Source organism: Balaenoptera borealis (genome assembly GCF_965194805.1).
Source record: "Balaenoptera borealis genome assembly, chromosome: 10".
Taxonomy (NCBI): Eukaryota; Metazoa; Chordata; class Mammalia; order Artiodactyla; family Balaenopteridae; genus Balaenoptera; species Balaenoptera borealis.
The window spans coordinates 94,018,978-94,041,331 of record NC_138874.1 but is presented as its reverse complement, the minus strand read 5'-3'; the positions used below and the strand labels follow the sequence as shown (position 1 = coordinate 94,041,331).

The 22,354-nt window shown below is 50.1% G+C and overlaps 1 protein-coding gene across 11 annotated transcripts in view; it reads left to right on the top strand.

The window, feature by feature from the left end:
* Positions 1-7,526: 7,526 nt before the first annotated feature.
* Positions 7,527-22,354, top strand: part of ITPRIP (inositol 1,4,5-trisphosphate receptor interacting protein) — a 60,755-nt gene continuing 45,927 nt past the window's right edge. For 2 of the 11 annotated variants that reach the window (XR_014249254.1, XR_014249255.1), the window contains exon 1: positions 8,434-9,083. The gene's annotated coding sequence lies outside the window, so the exon portion shown is untranslated. The other 9 variants (XR_014249256.1, XR_014249257.1, XR_014249258.1 and 6 more) reach the window with 8 other exon arrangements.

The window sequence follows — 22,354 nt, the reverse complement described above, 5'->3', positions numbered from 1 at the left end:
GCCTTTGGAAGAATGACAGAGAAGTAGCTACAAACTCAAGGACCAGGGAGAGCCAAGGACGCAGCCATTCGTTCTGCCAGATAACTTAAATATATGATCATGATCTGTAATACATATGCAAAGCTCCTGGTTTAAGCCTGGATATAAGTGCCTCTTTTTTAGCTTCCTTAGGACTTATAAGCTATGTGCTGTGACTCAGTAATAAAAACAGCATTTTTGGGGGCTTGCCTGGTGGCGCAGTGGTTGAGAATCTGCTTGCCAATGCAGGGGACACGGGTTCGAACCCTGGTCTGGGAAGATCCCACATGCCGCGGAGCAACTGGGCCCGTGAGCCACAACTACCGAGCCTGTGCTCCGCAACAAGAGAGGCCGCGATAGTGAGAGGCCCCGCTCACCGCGATGAAGAGTGGCCCCCGCTTGCCACAACTAGAGAAAGCCCTCGCCCAGAAACGAAGACCCAACACAGCCAAAAATAAAAAATAAATAAATAAATAAATAAACAAAAAAACCCCGGCATTTTCTGTACACAGTGTTCACCTCTTCAACAGCATCCAGTGAGGCTGTGAAGTGAAACTCCAGAAAAGCAGAAACGCTGACATGCGGCTCTGCATGGAAATTCCAGCCTGCAATGCAAAACAACTGTGCCCTAAAAGAAACCTACTCCTCTAATGGATCAGAGAGGTTCTAGAAGCAATCTGGGGGGAGTCGAGTAAATGAACAAGAAGGGGAATCCACAGGCTCAGGAGAGGAAGGGAGGGCTGGGGGAGGGGCTCCCTTGGTTGCTGATGCCTCTTCACATCCTGGTTGCAGTCCCTGAGCGGGTCCAGTAACACCTGCTCTCTCGGGTTCTGCCAGATACTTTGCATCCTCCTAACATATTCACCGTATTTGTTTAAGCAGCGAGTTTGCACTCTTTATCCCCCCAACGCCCACCCCGCAAAAAAAAAAAAAACAACCCAAAGACAAAATAGGACAAACACAGGTCCTGTTTGCATAGGCATTGTGATATCACTGGATTTAGTATCCATGAAATTTAAACACTGCATTTGGGACCCCAAAACAACATGGGAGGGGCTTCCCTGGTGGCGCAGTGGTTGAGAGTCTGCCTGCCAATGCAGGGGACGCGGGTTCGAGCCTTGGTCTGGGAGGGTCCCGCGTGCCGCGGAGCGGCTGGGCCCGTGAGCCACAGTTGCTGAGCCTGCGCGTCTGGGGCCTGTGCTCCGCGACGGGAGAGGCCGCGGTGGTGAGGGGCCCGCGCACCGCGATGAAGAGTGGCCCCCGCTTGCCACAACTGGAGAAAGCCCTGGCACGGAAACGAAGACCCAACACAGCCATACATACATACATAAATAAAAAGAATGTAAGCAGACAAGAATAGCATTTAAAAAAAAAAAAAAAAAGACTGAAAAACAACATGGGAAAAACTGCTCCAGTCAACATAGCTAACACTTCTCCTCCGGGCTGCTGGGAAGATTAAAAGCCCACGTGTTGCAGAAAATTGTTATCATTTATCAGCCGACCCCATGCTCACCTTAAATGACAGAACAGAGACCCAGCTGCCTAGTGCTGTCCAAAACTGTTTGGGCCATATTTTATTCCTTTAATCTGCTCCTTTTCCAGCCTGCTGCAGACCTAACTTAACAGAACATTTGCTGAGCATTTGACATCGATTCCCAAAGGGTCTCCATACAAACTCCCCTCTTGATACCAGAGGAGGCAACGAAGCTCGGGCAGATTTATTAGGAAGATTGAAAGGTCAGGCATGAGGTGGAAGCAGTTGGCAATCTGCCACAGCAGGCGGTCGATCTTACTAGAGGGAGACAGTGTCACAACCCAGTCATCTTAACTGCCTTGAATTTTATTGGCTTAACAGCAACTGCACCTCTCCCGGTTGGTCAGATTCCTCCTGGGTATGACTGGATAGGCTAGCTTATTCAGTGGGTGCTTCTTGCCCAAGAGGCCAGGCCAAGGTTGCAGTTTGATGTCCTACAAACCAACCAGCTAACCGGTTAGCTTGGTTAAAAAGACTGAATAGATCCATACAACCTGTTCCTACTACAAATAAACAAACAAATAAATAAATTGACTAAATAAATGAGTGAAGAAGTAAATAAGTGAATAAATAGAATTTTTAATAATCACGTTAAGAGAGGGAATTGTAGGCAAAAAAAAAAAAAAATCAAAGCACAAATCCTTTCGATGATGGGCCAATGCTCTTATTTCTATTGAATACTATCTGCTGAAAACACCATATTGTCAAATACCTCTAGTCTTTACGTATGCTGGTGCCTTGTCTGGAATATCCTATATCTCCTTTGTCCAGTGAGATTTTTTAAGACTCAACTCAATGTCACCTCCTCCAGGAAGTCTTCCCCTGTTTGGCACACCTTCTCTGTATTATTAGACAATCTGAGCATCCCTCTATCAATGCACTGTATTATAATCATGTGTTTATTTCTATGTCTCCCCCACCAGACTGGAAAGACCACTCTTTTCTTTAATACATCTATGGTGCTGAACCATAAGAGACACTCAAAACAGGAAGTTTGGTAAAGGAAGGGAGGAAGGAAAATGGAAAGAAAGAAGGAAGGACGGAAGAGAGGGAGGGAGGAAGGAAGGAAAAATACAATTAGCTTTGCACTCAGGCACACAGGAATTACTCTTGGGAGTGATCAGTGACTAGCTAAAAGCTATTGGAACACAAATATTTAAGATTCTAAGGTAGTTAAATGAAATCATCTCCAAGTATACACTAGGTCCTCAAACAGAAGTATTAAGTATTACTATAAAATGCATGTATCTCATTTCTCTTTCCATCTTTGATGCAAGTGCCAAAGAACCAAGTCTTTTTTTTTTTTACCCACAGGGTTGCATGCACAGTAGGTACTCAATAAAAATTACAATTTGCTTCTCATAACAGCGAAGATAAGCATCTGTAAAGTGAAACTCCTTGCTATCTTAAAGGAATAAACTCTTTTCTACCCTGTAGATAGGTTGCTTTATTTCCAATATCTGCTGCCAGATCTACCGAATAACAAAAATGTTATTTTTGTTATTTTTGTTATAATTTGTTATTTTCAATAACAAAAGATGTCTGCTGAGCATCTACTGTGAACAGGTGTTCTCTGAGGCAATGCAAAGGAGGCAAAAAGCCTCGACGCCTCCCCCTCCAAGCCGGCCAAACAAGCTTGAAACCCAGTTTAAGCTAAACAGGACAATTCAAACATCCAGGATGGTAGACACCAGCCTAAAATACCATTGTATTTTAGAATCTAGCACCGTAATCTGCAAACTATTTCTATAAAGGATCAGATTAAGAAACATGTTGGGCTTCAACAGGCCACACGGTCTCTGTAGCAGCTATTTGACTCTGCCGTAAGCACAAAAGCAGACACATGAATGAATGGACTTGGTTGTGATCCAAGAAAACCTTATTTACAGAAACAGGTGGTGCTCCGGAGTTGGCCTGCCAGCCAGGGTTGCCAACTCCTGATTTAGCACAATGCCTGGCATATAGTAGGTGCTCATATATTGAATGAATTAATGAGTGAATGAACAAATGAGGGAATGAATATTTTCCTAAGGTAATGGCATAGTGATTTGTCTTAAAGCACCTGTGTACCATCATTAGACATTAACTACAAGGAGAGAAATGAATACCTCCTGACCAGAAATAAGCTTGATAGGAATTATCTAACAGTCTTTCCCACTCTCCAAGTAGTGTGTGTGGATGGAAACTTAGCAAGTACAAACCACTAACAGCTTTCATAACAGAGATGTGAACTAGAATAGTTTAAAGAAGAATATTTTTCAAATTGTGGATCATGACTCATGAGTAAGTTGTGGCCTGCGTTTTTTTTAAAAAAAGGATAAGACATGCAAAGAGAAAAAGAAGAGGGAACACGCCAAAGTCTATCACATGTAGTAAGCATAAGAATTGCTTCTAAGGAAACTGTCTTTCACTTACAATGTACTTGTATGTGAGAGTATATTGGATTCTGGGGTAGAATGTATTTTCAAAAAAGTTTGAAAAATGCTCTAACTATTATAATCTCATTCTTGGGGAAATTCAATGTATTTGTACATTTGAAGGGGATTTACTTCAACATAGCTAGCATAGTAGTTGAAGGCAAGATTCTGGAGCCAAAGTTCCTGGTTCAAATCCTGACTCTGCCGCTTATTAGCTGTGTGACCTTGGGCAAGTTACTTCACCTCTCTGGGCCTGTTTCTTTACCTGTTAAATGGGAATGCTAATGATCCTATTACATGGGGTTATTATGAGAATTAAACAAGTTGTCATATGTAAAGTGCTTAGAGCAATACCTAACACGTAGTATAGGTTTTAGCTATTATTATGCTGTCACTAACCAATAATGTGAACTTGAGTATGTGACCTAACTTCGGTGGGTTTCATTTTTATTGGTAAAAAATCTCCAAAGGCCCTGCTGGCACCAACATTCCAAGAAGGGGTAGGAGGTGGTTTCCTAACACAAACCTGGAGGAAAGAAATAGCCCAATGCAAATCATCCATCCTGTAAAATGGACACCTTTGAGGTCTCAGAAAAGCAGCCTGTTCCAAAGAAAAAACCCCATAAGCTAACTTGTTATTATCTCTCGAAATTGCACGCAAAGGTGAATTCAGGATGGTGAGGGATTGACCAAATCAAGGAAAATGCTCTTTTTTTCCATCCATCAGACCCTTCATGACTAGCATTGGCTTCCTGTCTCTCCCATTGCCATGTATTTTATTCCATATACTGGGATAACCACAGCTGGGGTGAACAGGAAATCTGTCCCCATGTTTGTTTGGTTTTTTTGTTTCCAACATTCCTGACTGTGAAGTACAGTGTGAGGTTGTCCTGCAGTTGGTCCGGCGTTGGTCACAAGTCACCTTTCACTGTGGAATGTGAAGTCACGTCTAGCACCAAAGATCATGAAAAAAAATTCCATTTACTTTCACACACACACACACACACACACACACACACAAGAAGACAACAGAAAAATAGGTGAAGTTATTACTGATTATTCACAAATAAATAAAAATGGTCGGGCTTCCCTGGTGGCGCAGTGGTTGAGAATCTGCCTGCCAATGCAGGGGACACGGGTTCGAGCCCTGGTCTGGGAAGATCCCACATGCCGCGGAGCAACTAGGCCCGTGAGCCACAATTACTGAGCCTGCGCGTCTGGAGCCTGTGCTCCACAACAAGAGAGGCCACGATAGTGAGAGGCCCGTGCACCGCGATGAAGAGTGGCCCCCACTTGCCACAACAAGAGAAAGCCCTCGCACAGAAACAAAGACCCAACACAGCCATAAGTAAATAAATTAATTAATTAATTTAAAAAAAAGGTCAGTAATAATGTTCTGTTCAGCCTCATTTGCATTGATAATTAAAGAAATGCACATCAAGACATTGAGATATCTTTTTTCACCTATAAAAGAAGCAAACTAATTAAGGTTAGGAAATAGCCAATGCAGAAAAGGATGTGGGGAAATAAGCATTCTCATGCATTTATGAGAGTCTAAATTGGTGAAACTTCTTTGGAGGACAATTTTGCAATAAATAGCAAAAGAGTAAATGTGCATAACCTTTGACCAGCCCTGAAACTATGAAGGCATTGAACTAAAGCAGCCTATATACAGACTTCTCCTCTGAGGAAAATAAAGTCCTATTTGTTTAATTTCTTGTAGGCTTAGACACACATAAAATTATAGTCAGGTATTCTATTCCTTGCAACCTAACACATTCCTAATTGATAAATCTGAAAAGAAGGGGGGTGGGGGTGAAAGAGGACATTCTTACCTTGCACTAATTTTAACATGAAGCCTTCTAGTATTTTCCCATTAAACATGATATTAGCTTTGGAGCTGAATTTCACTCTTCACTTTTATCATACTACAGAAGTGTTTATCTATATTTGGATGATGAATTTTTTCTAATAGCTTTTCAGATCTATGGTGATGATATTTCAATTTTTCTTTTTTGATATATTTGTGATATAATATTCTTCTGATGTGCTACTGGGATTCTGTGTCAATATTTTATTTAGGATTTCTAAAATAGTATTCATAAATGAGATTAGTGTGTTACTTTTCTTTATTTTCCCCTTTTTAATGAGTTATTTTTATTGTACTTTTGACTGATATATTACTACTGACTTAAGAAAAAAAAAGAATTCCACCCATTGAGGGTTTTTTAAATGTAAATGACTAAACTTTTTATTTCTACATATTGTATTTGTACTTTTTCAAATTTGCCTATTTTTTCATAGTGCTATGTTCTATCATTCTGTCTCTGTAATTATGTTGAAGGTAACTATTTTATAGTCTTTTTCAAATTGTTCTACTGCCTCAAGTTCTTAAGGGGCTAATCTCCTGTTTATTACTGATCCAGTCCCGCATGTGGTTCATTTCCTAGTTGGGTTTATAATTCTTATTATAAACTCATGTCCAATGGAAGTTGTTTTATCTGTTAGAGATCAGAAAAAAACAACTGTGTTTTGCATTTGCTTCTGACAGGACTGAGGGGATTCATCACTTTGGAACCAGCTTTTATATTCTTTCTTGACTTCAGGATTCCCTGGATACATGTGTAATATAGATTGGAACCTCACACCTAAGCATGACAGAGGCAGACTAGTGGTTTCAGTTTCTATAGCACACATTTTTTAATTCATTCAGAGCCCCACAGACAAACCACAGACTTCCTTGCTGTGGCACTCCTAAGATCCTTCCCAGGGTGTCAGATTTAGGCAGGGGTCTCAAGTCCAGATCTCTGCTTTTCTAGAACACAAGGCTTGAGTGGGTACCAACCCCAGTCCTCAGCCATTTGTATTTATATTCATGTCAAATACCCCTATTTGCCTCTGAGTTCCTTCTTCCTGTCTCACACCTAGCTATCCCCCTTTCTTTCTTTCAATTGTTGACTTTTTTTTTTCAGCATTTCTGTGTTCAGCAGAGGTTCCCTGAATTCCCTTCATGTTCCCAGAAGTTGAATCTTTGTACTTTCCTGTCTTTTAAAAACCCTTTCTAGAATAAGCACAGGGTGATATGGAAACTACATGGTGGGGGGGTGTCTAAATCAGGCATGCGGGTTCAAGGAAGACTTCCTAGGGGAGAAATCACCTATTCGGAGACCTTAAGACTGAGCACACATTAGCCAGGCAAAGAAAAAGTGTGTGTGCATCAGGGGTGACAGGTTGGACGAAGAGGTGGGGTGAAGGTTGCAGGCAGAAGATAGAGCCTATGTGAACATCCAAGGGGGGAAAACAAACCTCATATCACATTCTGAGAAGCACAAGTTCCAAGAACTACAAGAAGTTTGGTGTGGAAAATGGAACGAGATACGCGCTTGGTGAGATAAGTAGGGGCCAGTTCATGAACAGCCATGGGCCTGGTTAGGACAGTGGACCTTGTGCTGAGAACAGAGTGGAGCTGAAGCTGACCATCAGGTCACGGAGGGTGAAATCACCAGGTCTGAAAGAAAAACAAAGGTAATAGATGTTGCTTGTATAAGCAAACATACACAGCCAGATAGAAAATGCTGAAACAACTTTGCACACAGGACAATCCCAGAGGGCATTCAAGCATGAACCTTGGCGTTCCACCACACATAACCCTGACTTCTTACCCCAAGGATTACAAGGCATGCGTAGTGGTGCTCAGTCCAGGGTCCCCACCTCCCAGGAATTTCCCCCACCTCCTTTGGGGTAGGTGGGTGAATACCCCACCTATCCAACTAGCAGACGTTTTGGAAATACATCGCCCTTTCAAGAATGTTTGCCCAGATCACCCTATTCCCCACCCCTCCCCACCAGCCCCCAAAACTCTGCCCTAACTGTCCCTGATGTAAGGAAAGAGCTGCGAGCAGCAGCAGAAACTTGAAAACAAGAGTAACCTGGGCCAAGGGCCAGGGGGTCTATTTTTAGAACTTGTTCTCATTGCCTGTTTATCTTTCAGACTCAGCCTAATGTCTTCCAGGCGACTGTTAAAGCTATTTGGCTGGCTTGCTGAGGAGAGGAAGAAGGTGATCTAAAACCAAACAGCAGTGGCAATGGTGATAATCATTCGTACAGTGTGTTCTCATAATTTCCCCCAATGTACCCTCAATGCCGTTTGATTCCCGCAAAGCCACTTACGTAGGATTTATTCAAGCTCTTCCCAGCCACTTTTACTGGCTGTGGAATTTGGGCAGGTCACAAAGAGAAGATAATAGGTTATGGATTTCATAACCCATCAAGTATGACCGGGTGCTGCTGTCCCTCCTGGCCTGTTCCTCGCATCTTAAATAGGGGTCTAACATCCCAACTGTAAACAGGCTTCAGACAGTAAAGCGCCCTCTACAGACAAAAGCATTTAGTCATGACTCTCCTTTGTGCCCGGTTACTCAGGAAAAGACGATGCATTCATTTATCATAGCATTTGGTGAGTTATTTTACTCCACTCAAGCGGCAAAAGAGAAAAGGGCCAGCGTTGGGTCTCGATTTATATTTCCCTCCAGAGGACAAAATAGGTGGCCCCTGGAATTCCACAGCTTGTAAAACGCGCCGCGGAAAACGCTAGTAGGCGTGCTGGAACTTAACCCCTTCCTTTCCGCCGGCCCAGAACGACTTTTAAGGGCGTCTTCCCCTGACTCCCTGTCCATTCGCCCCAGATTACTCCAGTAGCCAGATTCCGTCTCGCCCGATCACCTTCCAGTTCTGCTGTCCCCTCTGGAGTTTCTGGGGTGGTCGATGGGCAGACCGCCCTGGCGGACCCTGGGTCCAGCCCCTCCTACCCCTCATGGTCCACCTTAAGGAGCCTCCGCGGCCGGGAGTAGAGGCGGGTGTTTTGTTCTTATAAGGAGGAAAAGTTTCTTTGACATCCAGGAAATGAGTAAGTCTGAAGCCCTTTAGAGCCTGTTGATGGGGGCCAGAAGGCGGGAGCCGGCCGGGGTATCGCCGTCCCCGTCCCTCTAATTGCCGGGCCGGACGCTCAGCCGCAGCCGCCGCCAGACAGCGGATTCGGGGCTCCCGGGACCCGCGAGCGCAGCCGGGGCTCGCGCGGTCTCTCCGGAGCCAGGGAGCGGGGACCAAAGCTGAACGTAAGTATCGGGCCCGCGGCCGCGAGGCTCTGCGTCCTCCCCGGGCATCTCGAGTGCTGGAAGGAAGAAGAGGGACCAGGCGGAGCTGCGCCGGAGATGGAGGAGGATTGGAGCGGGGTGCCCGCCCGGCCCTCCCGGGTCTGGGCTGATTTGGGGAACCCGGTTACGGCGCCCGAGCAAAAGCGGGGGTGCTGTCCTCTCCCTCCTCGCGCCGCGCGGGGTCCTGCGTCCCAGCCTCTCCGCTCGAGCCTCTCCCGGGCCGCGGAGACCCCAGTGGGCGCTTCATTGCAGCCCCGCGCGGCTGGCAGCTCCTGCTCCGCGCGGACCGAGCCGCGGTGCCGGAAGCGGGACCAAGTTGCTGTTTCTACCGCCCCGAAGATCCGTTACTTTCAACCTTGCGAGCAGAGCGCTAGAGCTGAAAGAGTGGTCGAGTCGTCCTGCTCCTTCGCTCCCTTCGCTCCTTCTTTCCCTTCCTGGAAGGAGGGAGTAGGTGTGAAGCCTGTTTTTTTCTCGGTTTAAGGTAGTGAAGCTATGAGGTTGCTGGGGCCGATTAAAGCCCCCGCCGCTTCCTCTTTCGGGCCTATTAGTGGAGAAGACCCCACGCCGTGCGGAACTTTCTCTTGCGGCTGCAGCTAGTCTGCCACCTGACCTCTGATAGCATCCCAGACCCCTTCCCAGAGTTTCCAACTTCCTGGCTGCTGGGTTGGAGGGACTCAGACGCCCCAGGGCTGGGCTTCTTCCCATTCAGAATGCTCTTTCTCTTTAAAAACAAAACTGCTGCCTCCCAGGAAGGGAAAATATTTTACTGAACCTCTCAGGGACCACGCTTTGCCTTTTGCTCCTCTGACTGGTTTGAGAACCACCCCTCCCTCCCTCCCCCCCGCCAAAAAAAAAAAAAAACTAGAAGAGTACCAGCCACTGGTGGATCCTGGACCCTATCCTTTTGGATCTAAGTCGGTTTCAGAGTCCTGTTCTTTTTTCCTTTGTTCCTCTTTTGGATTTGACCCAGGGCCCTTCCCTTTTACAAACCAGTTCTACCCCGGAGAAGCTGCCAGGTAAAGCAAATCTGTGCTGGGTGCAGTCACAGGTCCAAGTCAGCCTGGAAAATGGCCTGGTAGACAGGTAGAATTGCTGCCGTTCACCTCTTATTAATAACATAATAGGCTGTGCTTCTGAATCCTCATCCCAGCCTACGTGCCTAAGTGGCTTTCATTGTTTGCTAATTCGCTGTGTGCTGCAGCTCCTGGCCATCCTGCCCTCATAGTTTCCACTGTGGGTAACCATATAGTGGTTAGACCGACTCTCCAATGGGAAGGCTTTTGTTCAAGTGCCATCCTCTAGCTCCGTAATTTTCAAAGATGCAGCAGTTTCAAGCTCCAGCTTTCGGGTGGCAAGGATCTAAACTTTTATCCTCATGCCATCAGCCCAGAAGTTGTCACCTTACCAAGACCGCCTCCTGGCTCCTGCAGCGCCCATGAGGGAAACAAAGACGAGGGTGTGTGGGTGAACTTTTTATCTGAGGGCAAGAAAGGGGAGGAACTTCTGGTAGAGACCTCTGGCAAGATTGTCCACCTGAGAAGGTATCATCTGGGAGGAACCTGGTTTTGTATTTTTCCCTTCTTGGACCCCCTGGGGTCAATAAAGAGAAAGAATATGGGGGATTCTGTCTGAGGGAGAGGGTGCACATCTGGGAGGGGGTCTGGAGTGCACAGCCCTGTTCCCACTTGTCCGCAGGAGAGAGGATGGAATGCCATGGAGGGTCTGGGAGGGGCTTCTTGTGAGGGAGAAGGGAATGAACTGGCAATATTTCCCCCGGGTTTGAGAAGCCTAGGGGGACTTGGCTCTGGCCTTCCGGAATCTCCAACATTGTCACTTGAGAAGAGGAGACTTGCTCTTTCTGGCCTCAGAGACTCACTGGGTGGGAGAAGCAGGAGACAGATCTTACTTACTTAGAAGTAAGGGGGAACTTGCCGACAACTAGAGCTCCTCAGTAGGTAAAGCGCTGCCATCACTGTCAGCAGACAGGTGGCCATCAACAATTACGAAGGAGAAGGTCCCTTCAGAGTCAAGACACTGTGGCTCCATGTTTGGAGTGCAGAGTCCCCTCAATAGGAGGGCAGCCCCTGGGGGATCCTGGGGAAGGCTTTACCCCACAGGCGTCCGAAGGGAGGGGCAAGTGCTCCAGGTATGCTGGGCACCTGAGGAGCAGAACCGTACTTGGGGCTGGGGCTAATCTCCTCTTGCTGCGGAGGGGGACATAGCCATGAGAGTGCCGAGAGCTGATAATAATAACCTCCAAGGCTGCTGCAAGCCTCTTCCATCCTTTACATGAATTAGAATAAGGTGCTTCCTCTTGGCAAGAGGATGGCACCCTGGTGCCATTTAGAAAAAGGGGCCTCATCTGGGTGGACAGAGCCAAGGCACATAGCTGGGCAAGCAGCATGCGAGCTGGATTCATCCTCACCACCCCACAGCCAGGTGTTCTTGAGCAGTGTACCACCCATACAACTGTACACAGCAGCCCTGATAACCAACAATTAGTAAGGGCTTAACATTTGCCAGGCTTTTTTTTTTTTTTTCCCCAAAACCACTTTGTCTGTATTAACTGATTTAATCTTCTCAGTAGCCCAGTGACATAGGTATTGGTATCCCCATTTTATAGTCAAGGAAACTAAGGCACAAAGAAGTAAAGTATTCAGAATGTTCCAGTCACTGAGCATTCACGGAGCAAGAAGCAGGTTAAGCTTCAAAAGCTAGTTTGGTTGGGGGGCCCTCATGAAAAAGAGAGAAGGGCGGTTGCTCTTTTTCTTTGTCAAAGGAAGTAATACCTGCTCTCAGCTCAGATGGAAAAAGACGTAAAACTCACCCGGCAGCCAAAAGAAAGGAAAGAAATAGGCAGGCCTGGCCTCGGGGGCTGATGGGGTGGCCTGGCCCAAGCCTCAGATGGCTTTCCTTCTTAATCGCTAGGCAGTGTGAGGTCGCAAATCCAGTTTGGGGCCTGGCATGACGGTGGTGCGTAAGTGCTGCCTGGGCGTGGTGCAGAGGAAAGGCACCACGCAGGGCCCCTGACCTAGGCAGAGAACGCCTGCCGGAGTGGACGATGGGAGAAGTATCTGAACACGCTGTCCTGACACTTCTAAGCCCCACAGGCCCCATCCCTGTCCAGTGCTGTTCACGTGCAAACGCCCTTCCCAAGCTCGTCCAGGAAGACTTTCCAAAACTCCATTTCACAGCTCCATATATATGGTCATTTATTTTTCACACTATACATTTCAGCACTTAATTAGGTGCAACAGAGCGTTTTACTACGTACTGTCTGTAGACAGTATTTTAAACAAAATAGGCTTCTCAGCTAATGGGAAAGTCACGATGTCTCCTGGAAAGGGTCGGCTGGTGCCTAGCTGATTTCCCAGAAGGGTGGTGTTTACCTGCATCATGTCACCTGTCCCAGAATCTGGCTCTTAGCTGTGCCCTCTAGAAACCCCATCTCCACAATTTTCAGCACAGTTTGGACTTCGGCTACTGAGTCATTTCAAGAGAGCTCCCCGAAGTGAGTGTACAAATAAAATGGCTAGTGTATTAACTTGCAAGGAGACTTTGTGACTATCGTGCAGCCTGAATGATACCTGCTTCTTGCGTCCTGGGCAAGGCACATGGGAAACCAAAGATCAGAAGGCAGCTTCTGCTTGGCAAAGCTGGATTCAGATCAGGGGAGGGAGAGGGCAGGGGGAGTGATGGTCCAATAGCATGGGCTCTGTTCACTTCTGTGGCCCCTCACCAGTGGAGAGATACCTGCCAGGTAGACTAGCGCTCCTGTATGCTGTGTGTATCTCCTTGGCCAGTCCCTCAAAGGCAGTGTACCGGTAGGATTTCTCCCTGTCCTCTTTCATAATTTAGCAGTTTTTATTTTATTTACTTATTTCATTTAGTGCTTTCTAAGCATTAGCTCCCAACTACATTGAGTTGCATTTGCATAAGTTAAATAACTACTATAAAATTTCAGGGTTGTAGGTTCAGGCCACAGGGGTAAATGCTGCACTCAAATCAAGGGGGTGGTCAGGTGACCTGGATGGGTCAACAAGAAGTCAAGCAGAACAAAGAAACATGGTCCCTAGTCAACACAGATGCTCAATGAAGTGGAAGGCCCAGGACTGGCCACTTACTGCAGCCCCTGTGTGAGCATGGGCATGGTGAAGCAGTCCTAAGTGCTTGCTTTGGCTGCCTTAGCCACCTGGCCTGCCCAGCTGGCCTCTTTGGATTTAAAGGGCTCTCCTTGGTCTCTGTCCAGGCCACCTCATGGCTCATCTTTAGAAAGCCACAGCTTCCAGGTGCTGCAGAGCCAAGGAGGTATGACTCACATGGGCTTTGGAGTAGGGAAAGTCCTGGCTCCACTGCTCAGGGGTTGGGCGTTCTCAGGAGTTGGGCAAGCGCGTTGACTACTCCAAGCCTCAGCTCTGTCATCGGTAAAATGTGGATAACCCCTCATAGGGCCTGCTTATAAAACACTGAGCACAGTGCCTGGTGCAGACCAGTATCTGGCTAGTATGAGCTCTTAAAGACAGTAGAGGTCAATGGAGGGTCTGCATTCTCTGCCAGGTTGGGACCCTCACTTCCCCCATTAGTGCCACTGCTCCCTCCTCTGAGGTCTGGGCAAAGGGCAAGGCCACAGGGACCCAGATTATCCCAGATGGTGAGAAGGAGATCATTGGTGCCCTTGCGTGGGGTTCATTCAGAGCTGAGGATAAAGCTGCCCAACCCAACCTTTTGACTGACACTTGGAGAGGGAAAGTCAGGTTTGAGGCATGGCCTAAACAGGCATCCAGAGGGGAGAGAAGGGTGAGAACGTTTTCTGGGACAAGAAGAGGATCATTTGGTTGTGCCCAAGAGGTGTATAGGATCCTCCTGAGCAGTTTGGGACCTGTGACGTTTTCCTGTAGAAAGCACATCCCCCTCCATCCACGTGGCCTACCCCATGACATCAGCGGAATGGAAGTACCTCACAGGTGACATCACTGTTGCCCAAGGCAACACCTCCACCTTAAGTCAGACCGGGGGAACAGGAACCACCCAACTGTAAGACACATTGACGTTGACGGGAAGGAGCTCAGAAGGCATTACATCCACAGGTGTGTTTCTTAGAGGATGGGCCAGGGGAAGAGGGCGGGGCTGCAGGCCACAGGTCTGGGCTATGAGCCAGTTGGCGGAAGGTCTTCGGGCCTTGGATTCGCCCCGAGGGAGCAGAGCACAGCTGTCAGCATGCTATCTTGTTTAGTTCTCTGAACTGCAACTGGGAGCAAAATGCATGACTCCTAAGGGGCTTCTGGTGCCTTCCATGGCTCTGGGTCTCCCTTCTACCGCCTGAATCAATCCATGAAGGGGGTAGGGCAAGAGCAGGCCAGAGCAGTGATGGGGAGATCAGAAAAGTGGCTTTCCCTTCTTCACCGACCCCTCCCCTCCCCCAAAGGAAAGTGAGAAACAAGGCTGCCCACGTCCTTCCTGTGGGGGCTGACTTAAGAGAGAACCTTCATTCATTGATGGAGCGAGCATGTATTTATTGTGCACCTACGATGAGCCAGGGCCCTCGCTGGGGCTCCTGTGGCCTCACAGAGCTTTCGGATCGAATGCGCACAGAGGAGGAATGTTCGGAATCCACTGCCCCAGGAGTAGGTACCAGCTGGAAATAGAAGCAAGGTCTCAGAGTTCCCTCTCACCCAGCTCTGGCATTCCCTGTGGAATTCTAGGTGGGCTAAATGAGACCTGTGGAATCCCTTCCTCCCCAGCAGTTTATGCCAGAATTTGAGGGTGTTTGAGATGTACCAGAGATTTGGTGAGTCGTGTTAGAGAGGACAGCCATGTTCACAGTGTCCTGCCTAAGGACAGAATCCCACGAAGTCTGAGTGTCAAAGGTGAGAAGACAACAGGCAGACCACCAACCCCAGGTCCCCTCCTGCTCTGTGATAATGACAGACAGGGCTCAGTTTCCCTGTCTGTTTAATGGGGACAGTAATGGCCAGTACCAGGTCATATTCAGAGCACTTTGAGATCCTCTGATGGAAGTCCCAAGAAAAAAATTCAAAGCCCACAACGTTTAAGTGGCTCACTTCCAGGTGAATAACACAGTGAGGCACTCTGCTGCCCAGGAGGAGGGGCTCCGCTTGAAGCTCTCCTGGACTTTCTCCCTCCAGGTTATTTCCCTGCAGCAGATGCAGGAGAGCCTCCTACCAACCTGCATCAAACCAAAGGGAGGGCGTTGTCATCATTTTGGCCCTGCTGGTTGGTGCAAAGCCACGTGCTCATAACAAACTGTTCTCCTGGGAACCTGTTTCAATAGCCTTCTTAGTAGCAGTCAGGGGACCTGCCTGGAGTTTATGAAAAGGTCCTTTGTTTGCTGAGACTTCGTTTCAGAGTCACTGAGGAGGCAGGCGTGCCTGGGCTGGAGGGGAAGAGAGTGGGGATGCCTGGGCCCCACCCCCGTGTGCTGCCCCGGAGGCCCCCAGGCGTCCATGCCTCTTCCTCCTGATGCCTCACCCCCAAACCCACCACCCAGGGTTAGAAGAGACCTCACTCCCTTTTCCTAATCCACTGCAGAGGAGGCTTCCCCAGGAAAAGCCATCTCCGATATCCCAGGCCATGCTCCCAGAATCTCTGGGTGGAAGGAACATCATAGGTTCATTAAGTCTGACTCCCTGCTTCATGCCCATATTTCACCTAAATTGTCACCTGCTTTTCCCTAAACAGCGCAGGGAAGGAAAGCCCACAGGTGCATGACTGATGTTTCACAGGTCACTGAGCAACATGGTGTCATGGGAAGATTGGAGGCTTGAAAGTTGGGCAGTCCTGGGTTCAAATCCTGTCTCTGTGATGTTGAGTGGATGGCCTCCCCTCTCTGTGCTTCAGTTTCCTTATGAGGATAGTGACTCCTTCAGAGGTTTATTGTGAGGATGATATAGCAATGTAAAGCATTTTGCACAATGATTAAATCTCAATAAATGTAGTGCATTGGTTGCTATTTACTAAACCCTCCCCTGGGTGTCAGGGCCATGCGGCTCGTCTGGTATTCTCGAGAAAGGGGGAGTTGCTCGTCACTCTACCAAGGGTTGCTCCTCTGCTTCTTCTCTTACCTGATTTGCATCAAACCCTGTCATCCGCCATTTATCATCCATTTCTAGAAGGCTCTCAAGCGAGGAGGTGGGTGTCAAGGAGAGACGCAGCTGGGGGTCAGATAACTTGTGTCAGAGTTCATTCCTGGGTCATTATTGTGGTCAGCGCTGGTGGTGAATCAGTCAGCCTGCAATTAGCTGAAGGCTGTCCAGACCTAAAGTGGCTGTGGTCTGTCTCCAGGGGTGTGCCTGGGTTTTTGCTCACATTTCCCGAGTCGCTTACCACTGTTAGTGCTTTGCTTTGCTTTTCTAACGGCAGGGTGCCTCCCAGGAAAAAACTTAGAAGTTACTTCATCCAGGATGCCCTACTCCATTCCCATCTCAAATTCCTGCTCCTGGGAGTAAAGGCAGTGAAGTTCTTTTCCCAGTCCTGACTTCATTCATTCATTCATTCATTCAGCAAGCATCCATGGAGCGCCTGCACCTTTAATGCCAGGCATCAGAGACCAACACCCGTTTCTCCTTGTAGGTTCAGTGGAGGAGCTTTCAGTGTTGCTGCCAGATGGGCAGGAGGGAGCTGGGAACTTCCCAGGTGCCAGACTTCCTGCTCTCCCACTGTGGCAGCCCCTGGGGGCCTTTAGAAGAAAACGGGGAGGTAGAGGAGACAACTTCACCCTGTCCCCAGGCTTCTGGAGGTGCTGCAGGGATACAGGCCACCCCCCTCTGCCCAGAGGAGTCCCTAAGATGCACCCGGCAGGATTTAACAAATCAAAACGGAGACCTGGCCTTGTCACCAATACCATTGCCAATAACAATGTCCTTTACAGAGCACGACCATGTGACTGCTATGCCATGAAGTAGGTGCTATTGTCACAGCAAGTGGGAGAACCAGGATTCAAAGCCGGGCCTCTGATTCCAGAGTTTGGCCCCTTTGCTGCTAAGCCTCTACAAAGCGTTAAGCTCTTCTGAACTGAAGAGCTTTGAGCTATTTCTTTCTGGGCGGCCTTAGGACGGGAGTACAACATGTCCAGGTGAACTCAGCAGTGTCAGTGGCTGCTTGCACCCTACACCAGCCTGAGCTGTGTGTTGGTTCTGGGACACCTACTGTGTGCCGTGTGCAGCCTCGAGCAGAAGCCAGGACAGAGCGTGGGCATCCTCCCAACCGCATCATCACTCCATCCCTGTGGCTGGAAAACCATGTGGTTGTGGGTCGTTGTTTTGTGTATTCACAGGGAGGGTGACTGTGTTCATAGATGATTCTGGGGGTCGTTTTTCTAACAGTTCCTGGCCTCACAGCCTAGGCCCCCAGCTTCCCCTGGTGGAGGAGGACTGGTTTGCTCTGACGACTGATGCAGCCCTGGTGAGGGAGGACAGGCAGACTGGCCGCTCTGTTTTCAGCCCAGGTCCCTGCAGCAGAGAGCACAGTCAAGAGGCCAGACACAACTCTTAAGTTTTTTACAGCTGTGTTGGCCTCCCTCTTGCCTTTGTGTCTCTTGCTGTTCCCCTTTATTAGGATGAAAGGCGTCTTTAGATCTTTGCAGTCACAGAGCATGACTCGTGTGTGTGTGTGTGTGTGTGTGTGTGCATGCGTGTGTGCGTGTGTGTGTGTGTGTGTGTGTGTGTGTGTGTGCAGGAGGCCCAGAGCACTTCCCTTCCTCCCCATCTCTCTCCCCCTCTCCCAGCCCAGCTGGGGCCCAGGCATTGTGTCAGGTACACCCGAGCCTCAGGGACCAGGGTGGGGACGCGGCCTGGGACTTCACCGTGTAGGGGCCAGCATCCCTCTAAGCCAGAACGTGAGTAACTGGAGTAAGAGGCGCTGGGTCGGGAGGGAGGGCGTGGGGGACCTGACTGTCTGTGGCCACAGAAAAGCCACCGGGGCCCATCCCCCCACGCCCATGCCGGAGAGGCCAGGGCTCACAGGGGAGGGCGCTGCTGGGCAGTGACAGGCTATTTGATCCCATCCATCCCAGCTCTGAGACAGGGGAGCGGGTGGCCGAGCGAGGGCCTTGTCTTCCCTTTGTTGTCCTTCGTGTTTACTCTCTGCTTCCTGCTCCACCCCCTCAAGTCTCCTCCCCTAAGCCTGTGTGTTTGCCGGCGGCGGCGTCCAGAGCCGGCTTCCCGCGCCCCCTGCTGCAGACTTCCCTCCCTGCCCCATGGCAAAAGTGGGGTTTGTCCTGAGTATTTGCTGCTGTGCTTGGGGGCCTGGGGTGTAGAAAACACAAGGTGAAGGGAGAGACAGCGGACAAGTTTGGGAGCCCTGGCCTGGCTGTCCTGAGGTGGGCGTTCCTGTTCCCTCTGGGCAGCCGCTCTTGTGAGTGAGATGGGGCCCATGGGCAGAGGGGAACTCGTGAGACGCACTAGTTCAGGCCAAGCCAGCGTCTGACAGTCATGAGGGCTGCTTCGCTGTGGGAAATGGTTAGCCCTGAGCTCCTGTTGTTAAAATGCACCCTGTGATTTCAGGTCTAGAAACCTGATGAGGGAATTGGGGGTCAAGGGAGGCTCTTGGGTGCACGCTTGCTGTAGGAAATGCATCCTTCCTAAGAATGGAGGCGTTTATAGAGGCCGTCTTTAGAAAGCGGGTGTCTCCCATGTGCAACGTGTGAGCTGCTGGGCCCCCAAGGTCGCCCGCCCTGTCCTTAGCACACTAAGCAGGTAGCCCTGCATTTGGTCTCTGCCAGGCGCTCTGCAGAGTGTCAAGGCAAACAGGCCCACCTTGACCCAAGAGGAGCCCAACCAAGGAAGGCAGTGGGATAAGACCAGATCTCAGGCAAGCAGCTCGCTGTTGTGAAAGAGTAGCCTGGGGTCCACCGGGAGACAGTAAGGTCTGGAGCCTTGGGCCTGGCATGGTGTCTGGCTCCTCTGCTCTCTTCCTACATGTGTGACCTTGAGCAATTGCTCAACCTCTCATCGCCTTGGGCTCCTGCCTGGGAAATGGGGCTGCTACACAGGTGAAATGAGCTAAGAATAGAGGCTTGAGGAGCAAGTGTTTGTTGGGTCCCTGCTAGGGGCGCATCTATGGAGACACCACCTACACAAGGCACCAGACACCAGCCTGCACTCGGAGGGGCTTAATAAATAGGCCATCTCCCTCCCCTTATTCTTCTATCCCTTTCAAGAAAGAAGGATTTGTCTCAGAAGTTGGGGGAGGGAGGGATCTGGAAGAATCTTGGAAGCGGTTTCTGAAATGGGCTGGCCGTGAGGACCATTGGGTAGGCTTAGGCATGGACATTGCAGGGAATGGTGGGAAAGTAAGCCTAGGAGGTGTTCAGAGGACAGTAGATAATCTGAAGTGGCCCGGGCAGGAGGGAAGCGACCTGAGAGGTCCCCTGAGGCTGGTTGAGATCAGGCCCTGAACATCAGACTGAACTAAAGCTCAGACCTGTGTCTCATGGACACAAGAACTCCCTGAAGTGGGGCAGGGAGACCTCCAGGGCCAGGGCTACCTGAGGTGTCTGGGAATTAGGGAGAGCTTAGAGGAGCTGATTCCAAAGGACCACACCGGGCCAGAAGGGAGAGTCCCATTGGTGTGGAAGCCCCAGGCTTTGGTGCACAGCGATGGCTGCGGCAGCTGGGGAGGTTGGAGGTGCCCAGCAGAAATGGGAATGTCAGTGGCCAAACTGGGAGGGGAGGGAGGTGCATTGTGCTTTGAGACTGCATTGGCCTCCTGGGGCTGCCATAACCAAAGACCACAAACGCGGTGCTTAAAACAACAGGAATCTACTATCTCATAGCTCGGGAGGCCAAAAGCCTGAAATCAGGGTACTCGAAGGACCACACTCCCTCCAAATGCTCTAAGGAAGAATCCTCTCTTGCCTCTCCCAGCTTCCTGTGGCTCCAGACCTTCCTGGGCTGTGGAGTATCACCCCAACCTCTGCCTCTGTCTTCCATCACCTTCTCCTCTTTGTCTGTTTTCTCCTTTTCTGTCTCTTTATAAGGACACTTGTCATTGAATTTAGGGTAATCCAGAACTGTCTCATCTCAAGAGCCTTCGTTTAACTACATCCGTAAAGATCCTTCTTCCGAATAAAGTCCCATTCACAGGGTCCAGGTATTAGCACATGGACTTGTCTTTTTGAGGGCTGCCATTCGACCCACTGCAGTGACTGCCGGAGGAGCCCTGGGGAATATGGATGAGAGGGGGGAGGTGTGGGCCCTGACTCAGGGCTGCCAGGGGAGCCTTTCCTTACCTCTGTGACCTGCAGGCCTCCTTGTCATCCCTTAGCCTCTGAGACCCCAGGCCACAGTCTGTCTGTCTGTCCTAAGATGCTGTGATTTTCCATGACTCCCTGTGGGTCAGGACCTCTGCTATGGGGAAGTCAGGCAGCGTGGCTTGGAGGAAGGATGCCCTGTCCTTCCTGGGAGATTGATGGCTTCCCTGCCTTTTCCATCCCTTGCCCACCAAGGGACATGCATGGGCTATGACAGAGGAGCGGAAACAGGAAGGATGTGGGCTCTCCCGCCCACGTGGCTGGAGTCCAGTCCACTGTCCTTCCTGCACCTGGGCTGGCTGGCTGCATGACCCCAGTCCAGAGGATGGGTTTGGCATCCTGGTGACTTTTTGGAAACGCCTCCCTCTTCCGAGAGTGGGCCTCGAGGAAACTTCACACTTTGGCAGGTGCGACTGGGCATCCTCTGTGAGTCTGGCCAGTGTGGCCACGTGCGGCGACAGCAGAGCTCACGTCAGTGGAAAGGCCACTCTCCTCGCAGTGTGCACTTTCCCACGGGCCCATCAGTAGGTCCACCTCTCTGGCATGGGGGTGGGGTCTCTGCTCTCCCCTTCATTCTGCCCTGCTCCCCAACCTCCATCAGGGCCCAGTCTTGACCCTTGGGGTTTCCCCAGGTTAGGGAGGGCTGGCGGGGGTCCAGCTCTCAGTCCTGGGGACCACAGGCCTTGGTCTGTAATCTGAGTGCTGCTGAGTGCACACCCATTAGGCCACACGGTCTCTCTCTTTCCTTCTAGTCCCTAGAGAGGCTGTGGGGAAGGCACGTATAAGCCCCTAGCACAAGCTGGTTAGGGTTATTCTGAGGGTGGCTGCTAGGGCCAACTGGGAGACACTGGGATAGAGTCAGCCCTGGACTTGGGGTGAAAAGTTGAGCCAGGCGGGTATTCTGGGGAGTCCTGGATGCAGAGGTGGTGCTAGCAGGTGGTGGTATGAGGGGGAAGAGTGAGGAGAGCCCCGGGGTCACGGGCCGCCTTGAGGGATGCTTGGTGGGGAGTGGGGGGCAGCAGTGGGCAGGGAGAGGAGGCGTGTGAGGGGCAGCAGACTCTGGGTGGCCCACTGACATATTTTGTTTGGCTCACATGGGTTTTAAAGAATTTTTGAAAGAGTAGAAGACATTGTAAAATTGGGATTTTGATAAAATCCAGATTTCTGGCTTCTCTTGGGGGAAACAAAAAAGATTATGCCATTTTGGGTGCATAGAACCTCAGTACGGTAGCTCCCCCTAGAGAAGGGCTGTGCGACCCAGTGGTCTGGCATCGGCAGCCAAGCTCATCTGTGGTGGGGGAGTGTCCCCTCTCCACGCCCCTACTCCAGGCATGTCTCCCACCGCCACTCCTGCCCCCAGGAAGGGGAAAGGACATAAGGGAAGGGGCCCAGTGGCCCTGAGGGTGGCAGGTCCCAGGAAGGTGACACAGGCTGGAGGCCAAGACAGAGGTCCTGCCCAGTGGGAGGGGTGGAAGGTGATGGAGGCGGTCACTGCAAAGACACTGAGAAGAGGCGGCCCTGGGGGCCCAGAACCGCACCCTTTCTACCCACTTGCTCAATTAATTTTTGTTGGTCCTCTTCCTTCCTCTTTCCTCATTTCCTTTCCTTGCGCGCCCCTCCCTCTGCCCACGCCTGAGGCCTGCCAGCGTCCCGCTCCCACCCCCACCCCCAGTTGTGCTCAGCCCCCCTCCCGTCCCCCCTAAGCCGCCTCCCCCATCACTGTGTGGGATGCAGACGAAGAGAGTGGCTCTCTGGCCTTGCCCCTGCTGGGCCTTCCTCCTCTCCAGCAGGGAAGCCCCATCCTGTAAGGGTGGCAGGCAGTGGCTGCAGAGCTGCCCTTCTGGAACCGTCTGTGCTGAGTCTGTCTGTCCCCTGGGTCCTGAGGCGACGAGGAAGGAGTGTGTGGAGACCCATCACTCGCACAGCCGGCCATCTCCTCCCAAGTATGGGATAAGCCAACTCC